This window comes from Piliocolobus tephrosceles, chromosome 3, assembly GCF_002776525.5.
Source record: "Piliocolobus tephrosceles isolate RC106 chromosome 3, ASM277652v3, whole genome shotgun sequence".
Lineage (NCBI taxonomy): Eukaryota > Metazoa > Chordata > Mammalia > Primates > Cercopithecidae > Piliocolobus > Piliocolobus tephrosceles.
Genome location: NC_045436.1, coordinates 60,181,736 through 60,200,384, shown reverse-complemented (window position 1 = coordinate 60,200,384; position 18,649 = coordinate 60,181,736). Strand labels below are relative to the sequence as shown.

General features: G+C 40.6%; 1 pseudogene; it reads right to left on the bottom strand.

Moving 5' to 3' along the window:
• Positions 1 to 6,861: 6,861 nt before the first annotated feature.
• Positions 6,862 to 10,760, bottom strand: LOC111546282 (annotated as a pseudogene).
• Between the last annotated feature and the right edge of the window lie 7,889 nt (positions 10,761 to 18,649).

Here is an 18,649-nt window from a genome sequence, read left to right as displayed (position 1 = left end):
TGCCTATGTCCTGAATGGTACTACCTAGATTTTCTTCTAGGGTTTTTATGGTATTAGGTCATAATCGCGCCTCGGATAAACCTCATTGGCTACGATACTGCCACTGCGCAAAGCTGATTTCTGTTCTTTTGCATTTGCTGAGGAGTGTTTTATTTCCAATTATGTGGTCTATTTTAGAATAAGTGCAATGTGGTGCTGAAAAGAATGTATATTCTGTTGATTTGGGATAGAGAGTTCTGTAGATGTCTATTATTTCTGTTTGGTCCAGAACTGAGTTTAAATTCTTAATATCCTTGTTAATTTTCTGTCTTGCTGATCTGTCTAATATTGACAGTGGGGTGTTAAAGTCTCTTTGTAGGTATCTAAGAACTTGCTTTATGAATCTGGGTGCTCCTGTATTGAGTGCACATATATTTAGGATAGATAGCTCTCCTTGTTGAATTGATCCCTTTACCATCATGTAATGCCCTTTTTTGTCTCCCTTAATCTTTGTTGGTTTAAAGTCTGTTTTATCAGAGACTAGGTTTGCAATCCCTGCTTTGTTTTGCTTTCCATTTGCTTGGTAAATATTCCTCCATTCCTTAGTTTTGAGCCTATGTGTGTCTTTGCATGTGAGATGGGTCTCCTGAATACAGCACACCAGTGGGTCTTGACTCTCTCCAATTTGCTAGTCTGTGTTTTTTAATTGGAGCGTTTAGCCCATTTACCTTTAAGGTTAATATTGTTATGTGTGAATTTGATCCTGTCATCATGATGCTAGCTGGTTATTTTGCCCGTTAATTGATGCAGTTTCTTCATAGTGTCGATGGTCTTTACAATTTGGTATGTTTTTGAGTGGCTGATACTCGTATTTCTTTTCCATATTCAGTGCTTCCTTCAGGAGCTCTTGTAAGGCAGGCCTGGTGGTGACAAAAATCTCAGCATTTGCTTGTCTATAAAAGATTTTATTTGTCCTTTGCTTATGAAGCTTAGTTTGGCCGGATATGAAATTCTGGGTTGCACATTCTTTTAAATATGTTGACTATTGGCCACCACTCTCTTCTGGTTTGTTAGGGATTCTGCAGAGAGATCTGCTGTTAGTCTGATGGGCTTCCCTTTGTGGGTAACCTGACCTTTCTCTCTAGCTGCCCTTAACATTTTTTCCTTCACTTCAACCTTGGTGGATCTGATGATTATGTGTCTTTGGGTTGCTTTTCTTGAGGAGTGTCTTTGTGGTTTTCTCTGTATTTCCTGAATTTGAACTTCGGCCTGTGTTGCTAGGTTGGGGAAGTTAATGTTCAGAAGAGTGTTTCCCAGCTTGGTTGGAAATGTTCTGAAGATACAAGATAATGTTCTGAAGAGTGTTTTCCAACTTGATTCCATTCTCCCCATTACTTTCAGATACACCAATCAAACATAGGTTTGGTCTTTTCACATAGTCCCATATTTCTTGGAGGGTTGGTTTGTTCCTTCTCATTCTTTGTTCTTTAATATTGTTTTCACACTTTATTTCATTAAGTTGATATTCAATCTCTGATAGCCTTTCTTCTGCTTGATCAATTTGGCTATTGTTACTTGTGTATACTTCACGAACTTCTCGTGCTGTGTTTCTCAGCTCCATCTGGTCATTTATGTTCTTCTCTAAACTGGTTATTCTAGTTAGTAATTCCTCTAATATTTTTCCAAGGTTCTTAGCCTCCTTGCATTGGGTTAGAACACGCTCCTTTAGCTCAGAGGAGTTTGTTATTACCCACCTTCTGAACCCTACTTCTGTCAGTTCATCAAACTCATTCTTCGTCCAGTTTTGTTCCCTTGCTGGCGAGGAGTTGTGATCCTTTGAAGGAGAAGAGACGTTCTAGTTTTCAGCCTTTTGTGCTGGTTTTTCCTCATCTTTATGGATTTATCTACCTTTGGTCTTTGATGTTGGTGACCCTCAGATGGGGTTTCTGTGTGGACGTCCTTTTTGTTGATGTTGATGTTATTTCTTTCCGTTTGTTAGTTTTCCTTCTAACAGGCCCCTCTGCTGCAGGTCTGTTGGAGTTTGCTGGTGGCCCACTTCTAGACCCTGTTTGTCTGGGTATCACCAGTGGAGGCTGCAGAACAGCCGAGATTGCTGCCTGTTTTTTCCTCTGGAAACTTCTTCCCAGAGGGGCACCTGCCAGATGCCAGTCGGAGCTCTCCTGTATGAAGTTTCTGCCGACCCTTGCTGGAAGGTGTCTCCCTGTCAGGAGGCATGGGGGTTAGGGACCCACTTGAGAAGGCAGTCTTTCCCTTAGCAGAGCTTGAGCGCTGTGCTGGGAGATCCGCTGGTCTCTTCAGAGCCAGCAGGCAGGAACATTTAAGTCTGTTTACGCTGTGCCCACAAGGGACCCTTCCCCCAGGTGCTCATGTCCCAGGGAGATGGGAGTTTTATCTATAAGTTCCTGACTGGGGCTGCTGCCTTTCTTTCAGAGATGCCCTACCCAGAAAGGAGGACTCTAGAGAGGCAGTCTGGCTACAGCAGCTTTGCCAAGCTGCCCTGGGTTCCGTTCAGTTTGAACATCCCTGTGGCTTTGTTTACACTGTGAGGGGAAAACCGCCTATTCAAGCCTCAGTAATGGCAGACGCCCCTCCCTCCACCAAGCTCCAGCGTCCCAGGTGGACTTCAGACTGCTGTGCTGGCAGCGAGAATTTCAAGCCAGTGGATCTTAGCTTGCTGGGCTCCATGGGAGTGGGATCCGCTGAGCTAGACCACTTGGTTCCCTGGCTTCAGTCCCCTTTCCAGGGGAGTGAATGGTTCTTACTTGCTGGTGTTCCAGGTGATGCTGGGATATGAAAACAAATTCCTGTGGCTAGCTCAGTGTCTGCCTAAACGGCTACCCAGTTTGTGCTTGAAACCCAGGGCCCTGGCAGTGTAGGCACCCAAGGGAATCTTTTGGTCTGTGAGTTGTGAAGACCATGGGAATGTGTCGTGTCTGGGCTGGAATGCAGTGTTCCTCATGGCACAGTCCCTCACAGCTTCCCTTGGGTAGGGGAGGGAGCTGCCCAACCCCTTGTCCTTCCGGGAGAGGTGACGCCCCACCTTGCTTCTAATCGCCCTCTGTGAGCTGCACCCACTGTCTAACCAGTCCCAGTGAGATGAGCCAGGTAAGTCAGTTGGAAATGCAGAAATCACCCGCCTTCTGCGTGGATCTCGCTGGGAGCTGCAGCTGTTCCTATTCGGCCATCTTGCCTAAAATATTTTTAAATTGCCTTATATTTTTTGTCTCAGAAGGAGACTTTTGTCTCAGAAATCTCAGAAGGAGACTTCTTGAGAGTCCTTCAGGTATATTTTGCACGTTAAAGATGTTTAACTAGTAATTATAAATTGGGTTCAGTAGAGTAAATGACACTGAGTGGGTATCATAACTCAAAAGCAGTTGTGTGCAAGTTATGATAATTCCTTTTTCTTTTATTCCTCCTTAACTATAGAGAATTAAGTTTCATATCTTGAATAGCACATATTTTATCCAGAAATGAAAATATGCCTCTGTTCTGTAAATATGTTTTAACCAAGTTTTCAAAAATCACATCATAGCCTAACTCTAACCCAGACTTACATGGGGATAGGAAAATTGAGTGCTTTGGAACGACCTTTTTCTGTCATTCTTTAGGTTTATGGTGTCATATCAAATATTCTTGTAGAAATTCATGATAGCTTCTATTTTTTTAGGGACTAAAAGTTTTTAATCATTTCAGCTTCCTTTTTTTTTGTTGTTGTTCTTTTACAGATGTTTTAATTTACTTCTCTGTTTTATTTGATTTAAATAATCTTAAGCTCTTCAGTTCAGATTTTCTAAAAACTCCCCCCAAACCAGACACAAATATGAATATTAATTGTAATTATTTATTGACTACTAAACAACTTGAAAACAATCTTGAAAATTGCTTATAAAAATCGCACATCTGTTTACAAAGGTAAGCTGTGATGAAGAAATATTTACCAAAAAGAGCACTCTTAAATTTATTTTAAACATGCATCAAATAAATATTAGATATATATATATATTTTTTTTATACATGTGCATTTATTTAATATGTATACACAGGAGCCTTCAGAATGATGACCCAACCTCCCAATGAGGCATGGGATCTTATATGCCATCTTAAAGTAGTATAGAAACGATGTTGGCTCAGAGCATGGCTGAAAACAGGTAATGTTAGATATATTTTATGCAAGATAATGTACTACAAATGCTTGGTATAGACTAGGTACTGTGTAAACAATAGTATTTTATATCTATTGAGCACTTACTATTGCCAAGTACTTTGTATGCATTTTCTCACTTAATTTTTTGGAACAACCTTATAAGGTGAGTAATTTCATTATCCCTATTTTATAAATGAGGAAACTGAGACTCAGAGAAGTTATGTGACTTGCCAAAGTTCAGAGAGCAGATAAATGACAGCTGAGACTCTAGCACAGGAAGCTGTACTGGAGTTCATTCTCATGACTATTACTTATAACATCTTCCCTCCTTCCCTTGATTGTCCAAAAATTATAAATAAAATATTATGTATGATGTTTACAATTTGTCTGAAATTTATTTCTTGGGAACTGACCATGTTCACTGTGAAAAAAAATTTAAATACCAAGGTCTCTAGCGTTTGTAAAACTTCATTATAATACATAAGAGGGACCCACACATTTCAACTGCCTGTAATGTGGGGACATATGATTGTGAAGTAAATGAGATAACCTGACTAGGTTTCACCACAGGTGTCAACAGCCCTACTGGGCCACCAGATTCTATCCCTATCCTAGCTCTTTCTGGCATCATATGCTAACAGTTTGTTTCAATTTAATTATTGGGGCTAGGCTTTTGGGTCTTGTGGCTGCTGGCACATCTAAAGTGTCAGTGGCTCCAACAGTCGCCCAGTTAGTTGGCATCCTTTCATGGACTTGATCCAGAAAGATTGGCCACGAGAATCCTGGAGACATGGTAACCACCTCCTGCCTCTGTTTTCCCAGATGGGAACATGTATGTATGCAAATATGTATATCCTCATGCAGAAACCCACAGGCCAGTGTGCACATATTCACACAGGTACACAGCCATAGAGCTGACATAGATACACATAAATATGTATGTGCACATACAGACAGGCATGCATAGATATGTGTTTTCACATAAACACATATCCTAAGACATACAGATATACACGTAACTGTAGATGAAACCACATACTATCTAATGCAAAGGTGACCACCTGTATGTGCACATACATATTTATGATGTGTATATATGTGAGGATGCATAGCTATGTGTAAATGCACTCATGTTTGTGCATGTTTAGTGTGTATTTGTATCTGGGCACACATGAGTGCATATGTGAAAATCTGTGTCCGTGTGTATGCTTGCTATCTATGTATCTGTGTCTTTATATGTGTAACTGAGCGTATTTCTACATGTAGGGATATCTTTGAATTCATGTTTGAGGATCTGCATGAATGTGTCCTTTCTTTTTTCCAGGTTTCTCTTCCCCATTCCTCTTAAATCTCTTACCACTTAAATGTTTGTTCCCCATCTCTGTGCCTCCTCTATTCGTTCTCTCACCAAACAAGCTTCTAAGCACCAGTCCCCCTCTGCCATCAGATTCTAAGCACCAGTCTCCCTCTGCCATCAGATTGGCTGCTTTAGGTGCACAGTTCTCTTCTCACCCTGTATTTGCTTTCTTCCCCTGCCTTTCTACCTCAGGCTTCTTCTTTTTTTTTTTTTTTTTTTTTTTTTTTTTGATACAGAGTCTCGCTCTTTCGCCCAGGCTGGAGTGCAGTGGCGCGATCTCAGCTCACTGCAAGCTCTGCCTCCCGGGTTCACGCCATTCTCCTGCCTCAGCCTCCCCAGTAGCTGGGACTACAGGTGCCCGCCACCTCACCCGGCTAGTTTTTCATATTTTTTTTTTAGTAGAGACGGGGTTTCACCGTGTTAGCCAGGATGGTCTTGATCTCCTGACCTCGTGATCCGCCCGTCTCGGCCTCCCAAAGTGCTGGGATTACAGGCTTGAGCCACCGCGCCCGGCCCTACCTCAGGCTTCTTATGCATGTTTTTGCCACAGTCTTATTGCTTGCTGACTTGGAGGCTAGGGCTGGTCTGCACTTAGCTTAAGTGCAAAAAAAAAAAAAAACCCTAAACCCAAAAGGGGCCAGCAAATAATTATAGAAGAATATTATGAGCTCAGCGGCTTCCCAGACCTTCATCTTCTCTCTGCCCTTGTTTCTCAGTCGCTCATCAGGCTCCTGAAGAGGCAGGAGCAGGAGCTTCAGTGTCCTCATAGCTTTGTGAGGCAAAAATCTAAGTCCAGTTCTGTCCTCTGCCCCTCACCCACCACTGGCTGTAAATGCCCTGTCTGTAGGTGGGGGATTCTGCATAGACTAGACTTGGGATTTTTTTTCGAACTGGCTGTTTTTCTCCGTGGTACCCCGACTCTTCCACTGCTAACAGCATACACTCTGCAGGGGAAACCTGAGAAATGATTGTGAGTTCTCCTCAGAAAATAAGCATATCTTCCCACCCACAGCTACTTCAAGTGCCCATCAAACAAGAACCAGAATTATAAATAGTTACAACTTTACAATAATTGGCAACACATATACTATAGTATATACAGCACCATAAATGCATCTGTTTCTCTGGTTAAGCAATCCCTGAGACAGAATAGTGTTCTGTGTTTGCCAAGGGAGACAGGGCCAATGCTCAGAACATGCAGGATATAGGGGCAGGAGGTGGCATGTTGTGGGGTCTCTGGTCAATCTGCAGGGCCCAGCTCCTCCGTGAACAGTGGGCTGTAGTGAGAAGCTTGCCAAGGAAGGCATATCGACTAGAGTTAGACTCTCCCCATTCTTAGCCCTGTAGTCCTTTGGCCTCAGTCACAGGTGCTCGGAGTCCTTTCAGGGTGGACAAATGTTTCAATGTCCTTGGCCTGTCCTGATTCTACCTGGGGACCCAGGCTGCCCTGGGGGTGAGCTATCTGCTTTCTTAGGCAAAGCACCAGCAGCGTCAGCTTTTTCTTGCCTTTGTAGATCTGTTTGAGGTTGTTGATGAACTGAGCAAATTGCAGGTGGTCATCCTGGGGCAGCAGGAAGGTCTCCAGAGCCTTGCTTAGAAATTCAATGAACTTTCCATAGTGGCGAGAGCTGATGTGTATTAGGCGTGAGTTTGTAGTGTTGATATAAGTATTGATGGTGTCATCAGCATCATTGGCAACTCGCACAATGGAGCTTTGTCAATGGACATGAACTTTCCAGAGCTACAGCGGCCTGGAGTGCCAGCCAGGCCAGGTGCAGTTACTGTGCAGTGTCGCACACAGGATGTCTGGAAGCACTGTGGCACAGTGCACACTCTTCATCACCAGGGGGATGAGAGCTGCCAGCTCATTCTTGCCCAGTGAGTGGCTGAGGGCACAAGCCCAGAGCACATCATTGATGGCTGTGTGGGTATCCTGGTTGTAGGCCAGGTTAAGATGGGTCATGGCCAGTGAGGCCAGCTTGAAGGCATGGAGCGGGTAGCCACGGAGCCCTGTGTAGTGGGAGATGGTGAACAGCTATGAATGGCTCATGCCACCAGCGTCAGCATCAGTGGCAATCTGGTAGGCTGCCTCAAAGGCAATGTGGTCTTCCTCACAGAGCGTAAGGGCTGACAGGGGCACAGATCTGTGGATGCTTCATAGCACACTGCAAGGCCAGTGTGTGAACACAGCTAGTCAGTTCCTCCCGCTGTGGGTAGTCAAGACTGAGGCGCAGAATAGTGGTGTGGGATACGGCTGTGGCAGCTACAATACTAGTAGCCTCAGTAGAAGTGAAGAGTGTGTACCAGCTCTGCAAGATGCTCACCAGGGCCCACACACCTGTCAGGGAGAGCCTGAGCTCAGCTGTGCCATCTGGGTTCTGATTCAGGTCTGCCCAGATTACCATTTGGGGTTTGAACTTGGCCTGCATAGATGAGTTCTCCCTCCTCCTCAGCAACTTTGAGATGATCTGAGGCAAACCAGGGAAAGGGGAGCATCCCAGATGGCCAGACCCTGTTTGGGGTCTCTTGCTAACCCTTCCTTCCTTGGTTAGAAGGTTGAAGGTTTCTGCAGGTGCTCTCAGCCTCTCACAAGGATGGAGCAGTGGAGTCTGTGGTTTGCTTGCCCCCAGGCCAGGGTTGGAGATCTGCCAGGGGTTCTAGCTGAAGTGAGGCCTCTCAGGGTAGAGTCTTGTGTTGGGGCTTTGGGCTTTAGAAAGGGTCCTGAGCCTCCAAGTTGTCTGGGGTTTCTCACAAGCATGGACAGGGATGGGGAGGAAACTACCTGGCCCACTACCTCCCAAGGGAGCACTTGAGTATTGGCAGCTGAAAATTCACTGTCTTAGATACGTCTCTGATGAGAGGGTTAAAGTTCTGCTGACATCAGGATATGGTTCACGCAGTGAGAACAGGGCTTGGGCTGGCTAAACAGAGGCCATCATCTCCCACCAGCAGCCACATCCTTTCTTAGGACATCAAGAATAGGAATATGAAAGCTCAAAGGATTCATTGTCCCATCCCAAGCATAGGGCCTAGAAATTCCTTTCTCCTGGGGATAGACAGAAGTGGGAGAATCACCCACTTCTGTAGCACAGGTCACCAACCACCATACCATCTCCTGGCATCTCCAGTTAAGGATTGATAAGGTCATCTGCATCACCTGTAACCCAAGTCCCAGGGCCACGGTGAGCAGGGTGCTCTCAGTACTACTGACAGTGGGAGTAGCAATCTTGTATGCATTTGGGCCAGTTTGAAGATAAGGAAAGAAGAATGAATGTGCTTTTCTTCTGTATTGCTTCCAGAATTGTTCAGAGTCTCAGTGTCTCTTTTGGTAGCAGTCAGCATGGCAGAGGCCAGTTCACACTGCTGTGATACCACATGGTGAGGGTAGGATGTGTCACCTACAGAAGCTGAGTTTTCTCTGTTTCATTTTTTTTTTTTTTTTGAGATGGAGTTTTGCTCTTGTTGCCCAGGTTGAAGTGCAGTGGTGTGATCTCAGCTAACTGCAGCCTCCGCCTCCTGGGTTCAAGCGATTCTCCTGCCTCAGTCTCCCAAGTAACTGGGATTACAGGCATCTGCCACCATACCTGGCCAATTTTTTTTTTTTTTTTTTTTTGTATTTTTAGTAGAAATGGGGTTTCTCCATGTTGGCCAGGTTGGTCTTGAACTCCTGGCCTCAGATGATTCACCCACCTCAGCCTCCCAAAGTGCTGGGATTACAGGTGTGAGCCACTGTACCCGGCCAGAAGCTGAGTTTTCTAAAACAGGTAACCTCATGGCATGTAGGGCTAATTTATAGGACAGATCTGGATCATGAGGCAGCAGAGCTGAGAACAAATACTTGGCAAAGGTCTGCATGGGAACACTCTTTTAGTGGATGACTTCTCCCAGACTGCTCAAAGGGCCCCCTTCCAGCAGTAAGATACGCTGTTTGCAGGTTTGCACTAGCTCATCGTCAACCTGCAGCTCTTGGAGTTGGCTTAGGAGCTGCTCTTCATTACGGGACATCTTCTCCTGTGCGTAGAGGTCTTCAGGCATTATCATCTGTTGACCCAGGTTCATCAATGCAACTTCCAGGGTCAATGACGGGTAGGACTTACTAGTGTTTGGGGAGCCTACAGCCACAGGTACATGTTGGTACACAGGAGTTCTGCTTTCATTCATATCTGACATCTCCAGATAGCCGTCATCATTCATGCGGCAGGCCTCAGTCAAAGTGAGAAACAGGCAGCCAATGGGATCGGGGGTAGCCTACCTGGCCCTCCAGGTTTGTGATGGTTGTGGTTCCTCTCTGCAACAATTCTTTCTTCTGATGCTTGTAGATTTCCAGTTGCCGCTGTTGCTGCAGCTTCAGAGTATTAATAATGGTCATTGTGAGTCTGAGGTCCTCTTTTGGATAACCATGGGAATGTCGGGCATCAACCCGAGCACAGGCTGTAGGCACATGCTCAAGCCACAGTGACTGGCTTGGGGAATTAAAGAGTAGTCTTTCACTTTCATGCTGGCAGGCGGGAGCTGTGTAAACATCACTGCTGATTATTTGCTGTAGGTGGCTGTCCTGTCAGTGTAATTCATGACCCATAATGGCTCTTGTGAATATCGTACGTCTAGGTCTGGATAAGGAGTCTGGGCTGCAAATGGCATTCTGGGGAAGTGCATTGGTGATGTTGGGCAGCTCACGTCCATAGTTTCCATCCTCCAGGGGACAGACATCCAGGTCGCTCCACTTCTGCAGCTGCTGCAGCCAGCAGTATTTCTCCTCCAGTTTGCAGTGTGGATTTAAAATTATGCGCACCCATAAAGCCCCCAGCTCATTCCAGAGTTGCCTGACCTTGCCTGTCAGGCTTGTTCCTTGCTGACTCCAGAGTGTGTCGTGGATCAGCCATAAACTGCTCAGTTACTGGTATCAGTATCCTTGCTCCACTGGAATCTCTCGTCCACAGTATTTCTTGAACCTTGGCAAATATTGAGTTGAGTTGCTTTCCAGAGTCATAGTAAGCCCCCTGGGAGAGAAATAACTTCACTTGCTCTTTCACCTCTTCTTTATCCAAATGCCAACAGTTCTCATTGTCAATGCTGGCCCCAGCTGTGGAGTCAGGAGCGCTGTTCACTTGGTTGATTTCTGAGTTGGAGGATAGAATCTCATCTGCCAGTTTCTGTGCAGTAGGAAGAACTTCAGTGTGGTGGTGTGACGTGATTAAATATCCAATGAAATTTTGTAGCTGGTCCCTATTCATCTGGAAAAAGGGTTTCAGAGACAGGAAGACACAAGTTTTCTCTTCTTAAAAATTAGGAAATAAACAAAAAGTATATTTTCTTTTATTAAAAACTGAGTTTAAAATAATTATGATACTCGTAAATACTTATATTTTCCCTTATAGTCTTTACATATTTAAATACTTTGACAGCTTTTTATTTTTATCATCATTACACATGGTTAACTGGTTCACTTGAATAGAAGAAGGGGAAAACGTTGCTGTTCTGGAGAACATCTTTCCACTTCTGCATAACCCACATTTAACTTCTAAAACATTAATTACATTTGCAGTGAGGCAAACAGAAAGTGTTAGAAGGGCAGTCAAACCTCATGTATTAGGGATAAGCTGGTGGCCTTTGAGAGTGCAGAGAATTATGCTGTCCATTGCATATTATTTTTCATTAATGTCTTTGAAGCAGCTCTAACAATGCAGAGCAGCTGATTCTACCTCCTTTAAACTTTCCCTCTTTCCCCCTTCCAATTGACCCTATGCCTCAGGTCACAAAATTTTTCACTGCCTATTATTGCAAAAATATTTTCACTGGTAATTCCAATGGTAAAGTCCAATGGCAGTGGTTCTCAATTGCACCTCTTAAAACTTATAACAGCATGGTTGCCATGTGCTTATAGCTGAGGAAATAATGGAATTCTAAATAGTTATCCAACAATTTGTTCCCGATCCATAATTATGTATACCAAAATAAATCTATCTCAATTTAATGTGGGGTGATACATAGCTTTACATATATAGTTGAAGTCTTTGTGAAAGCATGCAAATACATGTATGACTTTAACTTTGACAGTTACCCCAGCTGAGCACTATCAATTTGCTAAAATTATTTAAAAATACTAATCATTTAAATCTTGAATGTTGAACTCTTATCATCAGTATTTCCTGAAATGGAATTTAGAACCATTTGATCATGGTGTTTTTCTAGGACATTGTTTCTTCCTGCTTTTTGCCACTAGATGGAAGAAGCAGGTTAACAAAATGATATTTTTGGTGCTTCATTCAACTCTACCAAGAAACACCACATAACTGTGTTTAAAATACTGACAACCTCAGCATGCTTTCATTTATCTATTTTTACTGCATTATTCTTTTTGCATGAATACTGGATCTAAGAACTGTATTTTTGTAGAGATTAATTTTCTTTTTATTATTTTGATTACTGGAAATTTCAAAAGTAACCAAGAAAGAAAACAATTGCCAGCTGAAGAGGAAAGCTAAGAATTACATAAAAATATCCACAACAGGTATGCCACAAAGTAATTCTTAGCATGCATTATTGCCAAGGAAGCACACATTATTGCCCTTGTTGAAGACAGTAGACTAGGTGCTGTGAAACACACAAGAAATGACTCGGGTACAGCTCCTACTTATAAAATGTTTACATTCTAGAAGAGAGCTAAGCAAGAGGTAAGCCAAATGAATTTATACATACTCTTAGAATAAGGTAGAGATGGATAAATATCAAAATCACAGATACAATATTTGGGATGCACATGGTAGGTGGGGAGGGAGGTTTGGAATATCACTTTTATCTGAGAACATTAGGGATTACTTCCTGAAGAAACTGGATCCTTGAAGTAGGAGGGGTAGAGAATAGCATTCCAGTGATAGAGGCAGAATGAACAAAGGCACAGAGGCAGGAAACGGCAATTTAAAAAAATGTTTAAAGATGAAAGAATAGTACATTTTAAAATAATTTAAAAGCTTGCATATAGAGGACATTGTAAGTGATACTTTTTAAGCAGATGATAGATACAGGAAGTATACTCACAAACTAAGGCACCGTCTAAGAGAAGCACCCTAGATGCTGGGAAAGTGAAGTTTCAGCTTGGAAATGGAAGGTCACCCAAGTTGAAAGAACCTGAAATGGAAATTCTAGCTTCCATTTGATGCCAGTGTTTTATCAGATGTAGGCTTACTGTGCACATGGGTCTATCAATTGTTGGGAAGATTCCGTAAGGGAAATATAAGTTCTGACTTACAAAGACAGCTTCCTATGGCTTCTATTCACCTTCAATAATCTTAAGCATGCTTGAAAGAAGATGAAGGTGGTAAACATTGTCATTTGACTCCAAGAAACCAATATTTAACCCAAAAAACTGCATGTTGTACCATCTACCTCTTTACCTAGCAGTATATTCATATGGATAATAAAGAATTCTATTCCAGCCACTAAAGGCAATGATCTTGAGCCCTGATATTATGAGTGGCTATAAAATTATCCAGCTTTTAAACCCAACCACAGAATATGATTTTATGACCTTCTGTGGAAGTGTAGCTACAGGTTAACTAAAGGTTATAAAGTAATATTTCCTTTTTATAGTTCTGAATTCACTGGCTTGTAATCTCAGAGATCACCTTGTTCTATAGTGGGACAAGCTTTACAGTATTATAATTTTGTATAACCCAATGAGGACCTTGTAACTTTTTCTTTTCTGAATTCAGATTTTTATATCTTTTCTATGATATTGTTTGTGTCTAGTTCACCATTTTAATTGCTAAAATTACATGTAGGAGACTATATAATTCTTTTGGCTCTGGAGTAAAGACTTCATATCATTTTAAGTCTCATTTACCTACTTTGTTTTATATCTTGCTTACAAGTAAGATGCAGTTAAAACTTAAATATTATTTTACATCTTAATGGGTAAAAATGCTGTTCATTAAATCTTACTTAAATTTGATATATGTGTGATACTATATAGGATTATTAGATTACCTAAAAATTATATATATACATATATATCATTTCCAATTAATAAATTTTGATTATAAACCTCACTTATTATAAAAAGTCACTTTGTATCAATAGCTCTCTCTACATGCTTATTTTTCTGAATTCAAAGTAAATATCCTAGTGATTTTAACATACCTACATCATCCATGTTTGAATCTAGTTAGATAAAGTTAATAATTTTATTTTGCTGACCCTTCCCATCCTTTATAAAATATAAGCTGATTGTCCTACAAAGAGAAGATGCCAGTTTGATTTTATGATATTTTCTGCCTATCTACAATTACAATTTTTAAAAAATCATAACTCAGTAGTAGTATTAGATATAAAAATATGTAATTTCAAATGGATTTGTCAGAAGGATAAAAAAATGGCCACAGAAACCTACATGAGTTATTGTTTATCTTTTAGGGCCCTGTATATGTAGGCAAGGTAGTGAATAGTGGCAATTATTTGAAAAAGGTGGGCAAAATGTAAAATCCTATAGTAGAAGAAATGATACAGCAAGGAGTTTTTAGCCTACTTACCCAAACTGTGTATTTACATTGATTCTATTGACCCAATATAATTGCACAACTCTTGTAATTCTTTGCCCTTATAGATGAAAGGGGAACATCTTGGAATAAAATTCTCTAATTCTGATACAACTCAGCCCTAACTTTAATGCTGCTTGGTTTCCTATTATTCTGATTGGAAAATCATTAGTAATTTTCCTGCAGAGAGTTTTAAAAATGAAATCTGTCAAAAAAGGTTATACAGCTAAACAAAACCTGCCCACTGAAAGAGTGTTATCTGCTCTTTTATTGACTTTTAGAAGTGTATTTCTTCCAGTTTAGAGAAATTTAATTCTGCCTTGCAGGAATCATAGCATTTTGGCCAAATAAAACCTCTTTGTCACTATAGGTTGTAGGATATTCCTCTGTGAAAACCTGATTTAAAAAACAAAAAACAAAAATCAACTCATCAGGTCAAATTCTGTTTTATGTAGTAAGTGCTGGCATCAAGTGGGAATTTCATGAATTTAACAGAAAGCAGACTAAGCATTTGAGAATTTGGTAAGCATCAAGCTATTTTAGAATACAGCAGCAGTTGAGCATTAGGGTGCCTAAAAATGGTGTGTGTGTGTGTGTGTGTGTGTGTGTGTGTGTGTGTTTGCACTGAGCTTTACTTATACATAAAGTAGGCTTTGTAAAATAGGAATCTTGCTTAAGAAGTTTCACACCAGAGAAGATTTGATTACCAGAATTTTAAAAATGTGTTATTTGTCCACATGCACTCATTTTATTGTGTTCTACACATTTTCGGGTTAACATTTGATATTTCCAAACTACATAACCAAACAAGTGAAATTTCATACTAAATTTAAAATTATTTTGACATTTTGAACTTTTACTGAAGATGACAGTTTTATTGAAATTTGCAAGTTGCTAGAAGAACATCTTTGACCATGTTGGGATATTAGAAAGAACATAATCTATTTACAAAAAGAGGAAAAAAAATAAATATAATACATTTTAAAAATCATTCTAATTCTATTTTTAAGCAAAAGTAGCTCAGAGCTAGGCACAATTTGGGCATGTTTAGGAGCAAAAGAACAATCATACCACTGACTATATGGAGTTTTAAAATTTTTGCACATAAATTTCTTCTGCTTTAATGATGGGATAGTTTTCTAAATGGCTGTTTAGACCAATGTTTTGTCATAATTTATTCTTGGCTTTAAATTTTGTTTTCTTTAGTCAGAGTCAGTTTGGTTAATTTTCTCTGCATAATGAGGAAAGAATAATTACAAAGACATGAATGTAGTCTGCACTAGGAAATTCAAGAAGTATTATGTTGTAGTGAGAAAATAAAGAGTTCTATTGAATTGAGTTCAATTGTATTCTTTAAGATCCTTTTGTCTTATAAACATTGCCTAAGAGTCATTTGAAATCAAGACTATAACTTTGAAAATAAAACCTTACCAGTGTAGTTAGGAGAAATTGGGATAGAAATAAAGAATAAATAAATAAATAAAATAAATTGGATTAAGACTTCAGATTTCTCAGAGTATTTTGGTTTTTCTATACATCTTCCAGAGCGATTTTTCTAAAACACAAAACTTGTCAGTAAATTCCCTGCTTACAACCTTCCGTGGGCCACATGGCTTCAGCATAAACTGGAATGTCAGCCCAGTGATCCGCACCCTTTCTGCCAACATCACTTTGTTCACCACACCCCATCCACCATGTCCCTTATGCTGGTTTATCTCCTATCTCCCCTCAGCTTTCTCATGGTTCTGGGCTTTTGTTCATGCTATTTCCTCCATATGTAACATAATTGTTTTCTTTCCTGTTCTGTTCCTGCACATCCTGTGAGGTCTTTGCTGGCATTCCCGTGTTGCAGGCCGAAAGAGTGAGAGGGTCGTGATCAACTCAATATACCACTGGAGGCCACATGAGTAAAATGTAAACAGCAAACTCTTCCCCTAAATGCAGAATGTTGACAAACTGACAAACTGCGTCTGCCGTCTGCTGAGGGCAGTCACAACCCAGGTGCAAGTGGTTCTCACCATTAGGCATAATTGAAGCCTGTTAGTAACAATATGAATCTGTGATCCATTAAGCAGCTGACCAATCGTTACCTCCTTCTCCCTGCTCTTGTTACCCAATAAGGGCTGTAGATGCTTAGGCGGCTGCCTTTGTTCACTAGAAGCAGGGAGTCTTTTCTTCTTCTCTTCTCTCTTCTTCCCCATGCTAGCCTTTCCTTAAAACAGTTATGTTTGTCTTAAGTTTTAATTTCTTCTTTAAAACAGTTTCTTTTGTATTAAGTTTTCATTTCTGCGTTGGTCCCTTCGTTCAGTCTTGTATTGACGGTCTCAAGCAGTAACAGTAGTAACTGCTGTAGTGACGGTCTCAGGTAGTAACCCTGGCAGCGCGCTCTTGCAGTTCCCACCATCAGAAGTAGAGGCTCCGTACTCTGTGTGCCTCTACTTCTATTAAGGCACTTTTCGTGCTGTTTTCTCACATGTTGCTCACATTTGTGTGCTTTTCCACTGAATTGTGAGTCATCTAAGTCCAAGGGACCGGTCTTGTTTTTGTAATTTCAACATCTAGAACAAAAAAGTCATGCGTACATAATGTTTATTAATTGATTAGCACTTGCTAAGCATTTAATGTATACCTAGGTCAGAACAACATTCTAATACATTTTGGGAGGGCACATAAGTCAGCAGCTAGCATAGAATGTGAGCAATAAATATTAACTGATGCGATTACTTTCAGCTTTCAAAAAATTGAAATTAAAGTAGGCAAAACAAGCATCCATAAGATAGTTACATTAAATATATGTATTTTCCTTTCTTGTGTAGCTCAAGTTCCAGGACGCTTTTTTTTTTTTTTTTTTTTTAGACGAGTCTCACACTGTTACCCAGGCTGGAGTGCAGTGGCGCGATCTCGGCTCACTGCAAGCTCCGCCTCCCGGATTCACGCCATTCTCCTGCCTCAGCCTCTCCGGTGTAGCTGGGACTACAGGCGCCCGCCACCACGCCGGGCTAATTTTTTGTGTTTTTACTAGAGACGGGGTTTCACCGTGTTAGCCAGGATGGTCTCGATCTCCCGACCTCGTGATCCGCCCATCTTGGCTTCCCAAACCAAGAGGCTTTTCTGACTACTCCAACTCATATTTATGTCCATGTTTCTATCACCTTTCTGTGTATTCCAGTCAGGTTCTTAATGCTTTTTTTGAACTATTCATTAGTTTGTAGATGTGCATTTTGGTTTTTTCCCCTAATAATAAAGATTATAACTTTTTTAAGGGCAGGGATTACATCTTCAGTTCTTTGAATTTCCTTTATAGAACCTAATGAGCAGCTGCATATAGTCTATTCTCAAATTGTTTGTGGAATGACTAAAAACATGTTTATGTTGGTAAACCTTGTAAACATAGGTAATGTACCTGTATTAAGTCACAACAAGCAACTGTTCAAACATTTTTTTTGTAGAAATTTTGCTATGGGTAAAAACATTTTAATGCAATTAATATAATTTTAAAAATGTAATGAAGTATTCATTGCCTTGAGGATATTGGTAAAAATGTTATTTGAGCTTAATTACATCAAGACCAGGGGAAGAAGAAACACACTGCTTTACTTATATCATGGTATTTGATCTTCTGTCTAATTTTAGTATTTGGAATATAGAATTAACACAACATGGAACAGTACACCAGTGATGCACAGGCCTGTGACTCTCACATTTAAACTTTGGGCTCGAGGCTTACTAATGGAAGTGAATGCTCCAATTTTCAATGATCCCCCAGCACCATCAGGGGCACCAGGGCAACCTTTTAATGAACTCTAGGCGTATGAAGGTGAGAGATTTTGTATTTTGAGTGTCAACAGTGAGAAAAATGAAGAACACAAAATATGATATGTGGCCATATTTGCTTACCATATCTATTATTTATCTTGGAGTTTCCAAATACCTCGGCGTATTCAGCGTAAGTATCTGAAAAATTTAATGACTCAGTAAGCTGGGCCAAAGATTGTGTGAACCGGAATTGAGATTTTTGGAATGAACAGTCTATATTTGATAAGCATGTAAGAAAATTATCCATGAAACAATATTAATTGGTAATTCATGTGAAAATGTTAGTCCACGTAGTCAATACAGATAATCGTTTTATTTTGGGTATTGAGTGGTATTTGCAAAGCACTAAATTTAAATTGACAGTGTTCTCTGAAGTTCTAGGAACTATGAGTTAAAACTGTGCCCCTTAAAAATGTTACAGGAGTATTGTGATGCTTAGTTCTAAAAAATTATCTATAGCTTTTGAAGAAAGATTTTAAATCTAGACATTTTGTGTTTGTAAAATTTATAGACTTCACTGACTAATTTAGGGAAAATTAGGTGACTGTTTCAGAGAATCATAATATATTGGAACTCTGCCTGTGAAGGATCCAGTCAGTTAGTTCCCTTAAATACACCTGTCCCCACAGTATGGAGTGAAATATTTGCAAACTGCATAGAACAAAAGACTAATGTATAGAATCTATAAGAAATTTAATAAGAAAAAAGCAGACAAAGGATATGAATAGGCACTTCTCAAAGGAAGACATAAAAGCAGCCAACAAACATGCAAAAAATGGTTCATCATACCTAATC